The 9246-nt window shown below is 35.6% G+C and overlaps 1 pseudogene across 1 annotated transcript; it reads right to left on the bottom strand.

Moving 5' to 3' along the window:
* Positions 1–7160: 7160 nt before the first annotated feature.
* On the bottom strand, positions 7161–7874 carry LOC101048201 (COMM domain-containing protein 4 pseudogene; annotated as a pseudogene). The gene has a single exon (XR_012518666.1). The product of XR_012518666.1 is annotated as a COMM domain-containing protein 4 pseudogene (transcript).
* Positions 7875–9246: the final 1372 nt, after the last annotated feature.

Here is a 9246-nt window from a genome sequence, read left to right as displayed (position 1 = left end):
CTAGATGACATTTCTCAAAACTACTGCAGAGAATTGTGGCCAGCTGAGTAGGTTTCATCATTCTCATGAATGAATGCAATGAGTGTCATCCCTGGGGAGTTAAGTGTTTTCTCTGTGCATGCTGTTTGTTTTTTTGCTGGCAGGCTTAATTGAAAGATCCTATGGAGGACTCTGAAACTCAATCTTCTATGAAATAAAAAATGTTTGAGTCTAAAAATCAATCTATGAAAGGGAAGTTAACTAGATATGAGCTGAGGGAGAAGGATGCCTCAATTTTTTGAATTCATTGAGATTTTTTTCATGAGTGCTATAGTAGATAGTCTTATATGATTTGTAATAAAAACACTCAGTTTAAGAAATTAACAAAAAAAGTGTTTAGAAAAAATTTAATACAAAACAAAAAATATAGAAATTAAACATCTTTCCTTGAGATAAAAATGTTAAAAAATTATAAAAAGGAAAAATACACTAAAAATAATACCAGAAATAAATGGGGCAGGGCGTGGGTGCAACAAGATGGTTGAATAGAAACCAACAGCGTTGCCTCCACCCTGCAGGAATATCAAATTTAAACAAATGTCTGCAAACAGGAAAACATGGCCACAAGATCCAAAAGTTAGACAGCAACTCTGGACCTGCCTAAAGCCTGGGGAATCTCACCACCCTGAAGACAAGGACACAAACATGACCAGCTTCTGTTACAGGAAAGGAGTCCTGATCCAGACCCCAAGAGAGGCTTCTTGGATCTCATGCAAGAAAGAATTCAGGGCAAGTCAGTAAAGTGAAAGCAAGTTTTTTAAGTAAGTAAAGGAATAAAGAATGGCTACTCCATAGACAGAGAAACCCTGAGGACTACTGGTTGCCCACTTTTATGATTATTTCTTGATGATATGCTAAAAAAATGTGGATTATTCATACTTCCCCCTTTATACCATATAGGTTAACTTTCTGATGTTGCCATGACATTTGCAAACTGTTATGGTGTATAGCAGTGAGGATGACTGGAGGTCACTCTTGTAGTCATCTTGGTTTTGGTGGGTTTTGGCTAGCTTCTTTACTGCAAACTGTTTTAACAGCAAGGTCTTTGTGACCTGTATCTTGTGCTGACTCCTGTCTCATCTTGTCACTTACAATATCTTAACCATCTGGGAAGACAACTCAGTATGTTTCAGCTCTTTTTACCCAGCTCCTATTTCAGATGGAGCTGGTCTGGTTCACATATATCTGACACTTTAATCAAAGAGATTAAAATAATTACAAAGAATTAAAAAAATTTTAGAATTGAAAAATGCAATTGGCTACTTAAGAATGCATCAAAGTCTGTTAATAGCAGAATTGATCAAGTGGGAAAAAAAAGAATTAGTGAACTTGAAAATAGGCTATCTAAAAATGCACAGAGAAGACAAAAGAAAAAGAATAAGAAAGAATGAAGCACACCTAAACCATCTAGAAAACAGCCTTAAAAGGGCAAATTTAAGAGTTGTTGACTTTAAAGAGGAGGTAGAAAAAGAGATGGGGTAGAACCTTTATTCAAAGAGATAATAACAGAGAAGTTCACAAACCTAGAGAAAGACAGGAATACTCAAATAACAGGAAGTTCTAGATCACCAAGTAGCATTAACCCAAAGAAGACTACCTCAAGGCATTTAATAATCAAACTCCCAAAGTCAAGGATAAAGAAAGGATCTCAAAAGCAGCAAGGGAAATGAAACTAATAACATATAATGGATCTCCAATACGACTAGCAGCAGACTTTCCAGGGGAAACTTTACAAGCCAGGAGAGAGTGGTGTGACATATGGATAGTGTTGAAGAAAAAATACCTTTTACTCTAGATTAGTATACCAAGTGAAAATATCCTTCAAGCATGAAGGAGAAATGAAAACTTTTCTAGACAGACAAAAATTGATGAATTTGTCAACACCAGATGTGTCTTTAAACAAAAGCTGATGGATTTAATCAATGCCAGATGTGTCCTAAAAGAAATGGTATAAGGGGCTTTTCATTCTGAAAGAAAGTGATGTTAATGCACAGGAAGGAATCATCTTAAGATGCAAAACTCACTGCTAATAGCACAAAGAAAAAGAATATTATAATTCTGTAATTGTGGTGTGTAAACTACTTGTAAGTAGAAGGACTAAATAATACACTAATAAAAATCACAACTACAACAACTTTTCAAGACATAGGCAGTAGAATAAGAGGTAGATAGAAACAACAAAAATTTTAAAAGCAGGGGAAAAAAGTTAAAGTGTATTCATACTTTCATCTGTATGTTTGCTTGTTATGCAATCAGTGTGAAGTTGTCATGAGTTTAAAATAATGAGTTATAAGGTAGTATTTCCAAACCTCATGGTAATCTCAAATTGAAAAACTTATAGTGGTTACACAAAAAGTAAACAGCAAGAAATTAAATTACACAACCAGAGAAAATCACTGTCACTGAAAGAAAAATAGGAAGGGAAGGAAGAAGGAAAAGAAGACCAGAAAAAACCCAGGAAACAATAAAATGTCAGTAGTCTGTCCCAACTAATCAATAATAACATTTAATGTAAATGAACTGAATTCTCAATAAAAAGACACAGGCTGAATGGATAAAAAAACGAGACCCAACAATCTGCTGCCTTTAAGAAATAAGCTTCACCTATAAAGACGCACTAAGACTGAAAAATGCAGAGATGGAAAAATATACTTCATGTCAATGGAAACCAAAAAACAATGAAGTAACTATCCTTATAACAGAAAAAAAAAATCTGTTTTAAGACAAAAACTCTAAGAAGAGACAAAGAGGGTCATTATACAATAATAAAGGGTCAATTCAGCAAGAACATATAATGACTGAAAACATATAGGCACCTAACACTGGAGCACCCAGATATATAAAGCAAATATGATTAGCACTAAAGAGAGATAAACCTCAATACAATAATAGCTGGAAACTTTAATTCCCTATTGTTAGTATTTCACACATCATCTAGACAGAAAATCAACAAAGAAACATTAAACTTAATCTGCACTATAGCAGGAGGGCAGAGCAAGATGGCTGAATAAATAGAAAGCTCCACCAATTGTGCTCCTACACACAAAGACCCCAAGTTAACAACTATCTACACAGAAAAGAACACCTTCATATAAACCAAAATTAGGTGAGCACACAAAGTGGTTTTAATTTTACATCACTGAAAGAGACACAAGCACAGTGAAATGTTTGCCTTTTTGGCATGAAATAGGAGAGTTTTTTTTTTCTTTTTTGAATTAAAAGATTAGGAGAAAGGACAACCAAATAAAAATATTCTGGACTCCCAGTACAATGTCCAGCTTGTTGTCTGAAATATTCAAACAAAAACTAAGAGAAGAGAAAAGATACAAATAGAAAACAGCTTAGAAATCATATGGAAGATGAAAAAGTAATAGAGTATGTGTGTAATTGAAATTTTTAAAAAATTTCATTATAAATTGATTAATAATTGTATATATTTTTGGGGTACAAAATGATGTTATGATTTGAAGATGATGTGGAAATATTAAATCAATTTTATTAACATAATAAAGTGATTTATGCACCACCATTAATGTGTTACATTATTCTGTATTTGTTTTTCATAAGATTTATATGCTTTTGTGTTGCTCTGTATTGACCTTTCATTTCAAGTTGAAGAATTCGCTTCAATACTTCTTTTAAGACAGGGTCTAATTTTGAAGGAATACCCTCAGATTTTGCTTGTCTGATAAATTATCACTTTACTTTTGAAGAACAGTTTTGCTAAATATATTATTCTTTATTCACAGTTTTCTTTCACTGTTTGAATATATTATCCACTCTCCTTAGATAAAAGCTTTGTGCCAAGAAACCCAGTTATCATCTTTTTGAGGATCTCTTAAATATGATGAATCATTGTCACTCACTGTTTCAAAATACTCTGCCTTTGACTTTGGTAATTTAATTATAATGTATTTTTTAGGCTCTACATTTTTGAAGTCCTTTGAGGTTCATGAATCTAAATATTTCCTGCTGCAGATTTAGGAAGTTTTCAGCCATTATTTCTTTACATAAGCCATCTTTCTTTCTTTCTTTCTTTCTTTCTTTCTTTCTTTCTTTCTTTCTTTCTTTCTTTCTTTCTTTCTTTCTTTCTTTCTTTCTTTCTTTCTTTCTTTCTTTCTTTCTTTCTTTCTCTTTCTTTTCTACCGTGACTACAGAATGTGCATACTGGTTTATGTATTAGTTTCCCGTAAGTCCTGCAGGCTTTCATTGCTACAATTTCAGATGATCTGTACTTGAGTTCACTAATTTTTTTCTGACTGAGCAAGTCTGCTATTAAAGCAGGGTATTAAATTTCCAGTTCAGTAATTTCAGTATTCACTTCCAGAACTACTGTTTATTTTCATCTATCTCATTTTGAACTTTACATATTGAACTTTACGTATTGTTCATGTATTGCTTTCCTGGTATTGTTTAGTTGTCTATCTGTGTTCTCTTGTAGCTCACTGAGCTTCTGTAATGATTACTTTTAATTTTTTGTCAGGTAATTTGTATATTGCCTTTATTTGATGTCAGTTACTGCAGCATCATTTTATTCCTTTGGTGGTTTTATATGTTCCTGAATCTTTTGGATATCTGTAGTTGTTCCTTCATGTTTGCACATTTGAAGAAGCAGTCACTTTTTCCAGTCTTTATGGACTGGTTTCAGGCAAAACATAATTTTCACAAGTCTGCCTAGAGATTCTGGGGGATCTCTCAAAGTTTTTCTATGGATGCACCGTCTCCACACCTCTTGCTTCCTAATGGGGGAAAATTCTTAGGAGTGTGATTATTTTCTTGACTTTACAAAGCCATTTTGAGTGCTGTATGCTGCCTGTTTATTTTCCCTAGGGTATTGCCCTAATATGCTAGGCGTCATAGGGTAGAAGTTCCACTGTCTTTTTCTTTCTCCTGAAGAAAATGTCATAGCATTGTGTGCCTTCTCCTTGCTCTACAGAGCCTTGCCAACTGCTAAGATCAACCACGCCTTTTCCCTAGGGCAATACACATATATTCTGAGATGACAACCACAAACTCTGTTTCTCACTGTACCTCCTGAAGGTGCAGTCTCAGGAGTTTCCATCTTATCCTGATTATGCAGAGTCAAGCAGGCTGCTGAACTCTGTGCTGGCTGCCGAGATCCCTGTGTCATTTGCAGCTGCATATGGGTGCCAGCTGTGGGTGCATGTGGGGCAATTGTTGAGATCTACGTGCTGATTGCAGTGAGCTACTACCCCTTTTCTTTGATTTTACATGCTCCCAGGTGATCAGCTATGCTGACTTTCTCAGCTTCATGGATGCAGCAACACAGAAGCAATTCTCTTGAGCAATACCCCCAAAAGTCTGGAGAATCTGGACACTCACTTTCTCTCTTTTCTCTCTTTTTCTCATTTTCTCATTTTCTCTCTTGTGTGTAAAGTTGCAGGTGAGAGGGCTCTATCTTGGTGTTAAGCTGTGCTGGCTTGGGGGATGAGTGATGTGAATGAAATGAAACTGTTCTTACCATTTCCGATGTTAGTGATATCAGATATTGTGGTCCATCAGGGTGCTGGAAACTTTTAATTGGACACTGGAGTTCTCATAAATGTATTTTCATCCATAGATGACTGTTAACTCACTGTTTACACAGTGGATAGGGCCAGGAAATCCTATCCCTCTATCTTCCTGAAATCATTCTTAAAGGTAGCATTTTAAAAATTAATGGTGGTAGTCAGAGTACTTTCCTCATAGGTTGGGAACAATGCAGGGTTACTTACCACTTATATTTTATGTGTTAATGCAGTCTTAGCCAATGCAAAAGTTATTGTAAAAAATTGAAAGGAATTTGCAGACAACATGATTGGTTCTGTAGAACATTTTAAGAAATCTATAAAAAATTAGTAGAAAATATGCTGATTGAAATCAGAAGGTTGCTTTATGGGGCCATTCCTATGCCGTGGTAGCAAAGAAGCCACACAAAGACGTTTTCTGGAGAGATATAAATGTACCATAATTTGGCAGGTATGTTAGTTACCTAGGTGTATTCATTTGTTGGAACTCACTGAACTCTATACTTAAGACCAGAACTTATTATAAAGGGAAAAACAGTAATTTTACAATAAAAAATCTGATATGTACCACCTTAATCAAGCAATCAAAATTAACAACACTAGTAAAATATGTTGATATGAGGCACTGGGAAAGACATATTATTTCTGTGTATTTTTTAAAAACATAATCTCAACCTAATGATGATAAACATCAGACAAATATAAATTGAGAAATATTCTGTGAAATAACTTTACCCATGTTCTTAAAAAATGACAAGGTCATAAATGATGAAGAATGATGGAAGACTGGAGGAATGGTTACAGACTGGAGGAGAAAGAGGTGACACAACTAAGGGCAATATGGATGCTAGATTGGATCCTGGAAAAGACAAAGAACATTAGGGCAACAATACTGGTTAAATTTGAAAGATGCTTGTAGTTTAGTTAATAGTATCATAACAATGTTAATTTCCTGGTTTTGAATATTATACTTTGCTTATCAAAGATACATTGTGGGAAGCTGATTGACACATATTTATGAACTCTCTGTACTATTATTAAAACATTTATGCAAGTCTAGAATGCTTTTAAAACTATAGTGTATATTAGAAAGGTATTGCAGTTCTGGCTGCCTGAAAAAATATCAGGAGATCTATGAAAAATAATGTGCATATGAAAAATAGATCCAAGCATAAAGGAGAAATAAATACATGCATAAAGTATAATTTCATAACGATAGGGAAGACATGAAGTATTTAATACATAGATGGCTCTTAGTGAATTAATTATTTATGCAGTAAAATAATTTGATGTTTGTTTCCTCAAACACAAAACTTAATTTCAATTGGATTAAAAATATAATGTGACGACTAGGAAAACCATATGACTACTAAAAGAAAACATGTAATTCTCTTACTAAACTACAGAAAACAGAAAATTAAAAAAATAAAAGATATATCAGACAATATAGTAATCAATGTCTTCCATATTAGAATATAAATCAACAAAAATTTTAAAAATACAACAGTAGAACAGGATTTTTTTTAGCAGATATAACTAACAAAGAGTTAGTATCCAGAATATATAAAGTTCTTCAACAAATCGACATTTTTTTTTCCTTTATGCTTCTGTTTATTTTTCCTGCTTATGAAAACAGCCAACAGCTGCCTTTCAAGGGAAGGGAAGGTATTGCTGGGAAAGGTCCTCACGAGCCCTAAGCCGAGCTCTCAAGAGAGAAGTGAGGCAGCTGGGGATCTGGGAGGCCAGAGCCCAGCTAGGGCCCCAGCTTCCTAGAAGCGGGGCGCCTCCTGAAGAGCAGTGCAGAGGGCATGACTCCATACAGGTAAGGCGGCTCCACACAGGCCTGTAACTCCCTTCTCCTCAGCCCAGGGAGCTCATCAGGGTCTGGGCCTGCTTCAGCTCTGCCAGGAGGACCTGGAACTTGTCCGCTGAGAGGGACATGGCAACAGGCTGGGCTGGCGCACCTGGGGCAGCTGCCACTTCCAGCCGCAGGTGTACCATAGGCTCCTCCACGGACTGCAGCAGGCTGGAGCTCAGGGTGTAGTCTACCCACCAGCCCACACCTGCCAACCTATTCGTGCGTAGGCTGCAGACCCGCAGGTGCTTCTGCAAGGGAATTTGCTTCTCCTCGTAACAGCGGCACAGGCTGGCCGCGTGCTCTTTGGGCAGCCCCAGCTGCTGCAGTTCACTGGACAAGGATTCGCCATCAACACTGTGCTTGGCCGCACTGGAGAGGATAAAACTCAGCACTGCCACTGTGGCCTTCACATCGCCTGACTCAAACTTGGTGTCAGCCATGAGCTTCAGAGAAAAGAGAACAAGTGATCCCTATAAACACTTCATAGAAAAGGGATTGAAATGACCAATGTAAATGTTCAGAAATGCTCGAACTTACTCCTAATAAGGTGCATTTTTATCCATTAAAAAGGTAAAACTTAAAAGTCTAGTAAAATTTCATTTTGTTAAGAATGTGGAACAGGAAAGACTCATACAATATAATTTAGATGCAACTTGATAACGTGATGACAGAGTAAATTGATAATCTTCAAAAGCTGAATATGTTTATAACCTACAATCCGGCAAATTCTCTCTAAAGAGACACTCAAGTGTGTACCTATAAAAACATATATAAAATCCTAATAAGATTGAATATAACAATGAAACTTTAGAGTAAAAATAAATGCCTATGAAAAATAAAAAGGCTAAAAAAATTGAGGCATGACATATGAGATTCTATACAGTCTGGGAAATAATGAAATAAAACATCACATATCAATGAGGGTGAATTTCACAAGTAATATTGAGTCAAAAAAGGAAAATAATGAATAACATATGCAGGAAAATGAGATTTATACTTATGGATAAGTATAGAGGTAATCAAGTTAAGATGAGGTTATTAGAGTGGGCCCTAATGCAATATTACTGGTGTCCTTATAACAGGGGGAATTTGGACATAGAGTCAGACACATACAGGGGAATGCCATGTGAAGATAAAGACAGAGATCAGGGTGATACATCTACGAGCCAGGGAATGCCAAAGATAGCCCTCAAACTATCAGAAACTAGAAAAGAGGCATGGGATAGATTTTCCCTCATAGGCTGCAAAGGAAACCAACCTGATGATACCTTCATCTTGGACTTCTAGCCTCCAGACTATGAGAAAATAAATGCCTGTTGTTTAATAATAAAAAGAATGAAAATGAAAAATGAAAAAAGTAGTATTCTCTACCTTAAATAGATTTCTTGTGCACTGGATAGATCATGGAATATATTAGAACAAGGCTTTCCACAGGAGGAATATCTTGAAGAAGGAAAAAACAGGGCAAGTAGATCACTTAAATATTCATGAAGGAACAGTTTATCTTGTACACTGGGTTGATATAGGGTTTGTTGCTTAAATATTATACTTGGCTTGTTTTAATTTTATTCCTGACACCCTTGAAAATAATAATACTATTTGTAGTTTATTTAGAAAGCGTTGTAAGTTTACAAATTAGTTTTACCCTTATTATGTTAAATTTCCCTCATAATAGCACTATGAGAAAGACAAGAAAGATGATCATTCCTGTTTCACTGAGGTCAGATGATATTTTCCTATTTTGCAGAGAATCTGCATTTCCTGTCTCTAATTCTACCGTGCTTTCTGTAGCCCAAACTGCTGCAGAGAACCCAGCAATTT

The sequence above is a fragment of the Saimiri boliviensis genome, chromosome 8 (genome assembly GCF_048565385.1).
Source record: "Saimiri boliviensis isolate mSaiBol1 chromosome 8, mSaiBol1.pri, whole genome shotgun sequence".
In the NCBI taxonomy this organism is placed as follows: domain Eukaryota; kingdom Metazoa; phylum Chordata; class Mammalia; order Primates; family Cebidae; genus Saimiri; species Saimiri boliviensis.
This window is presented reverse-complemented; position numbering and strand designations above follow the sequence as displayed.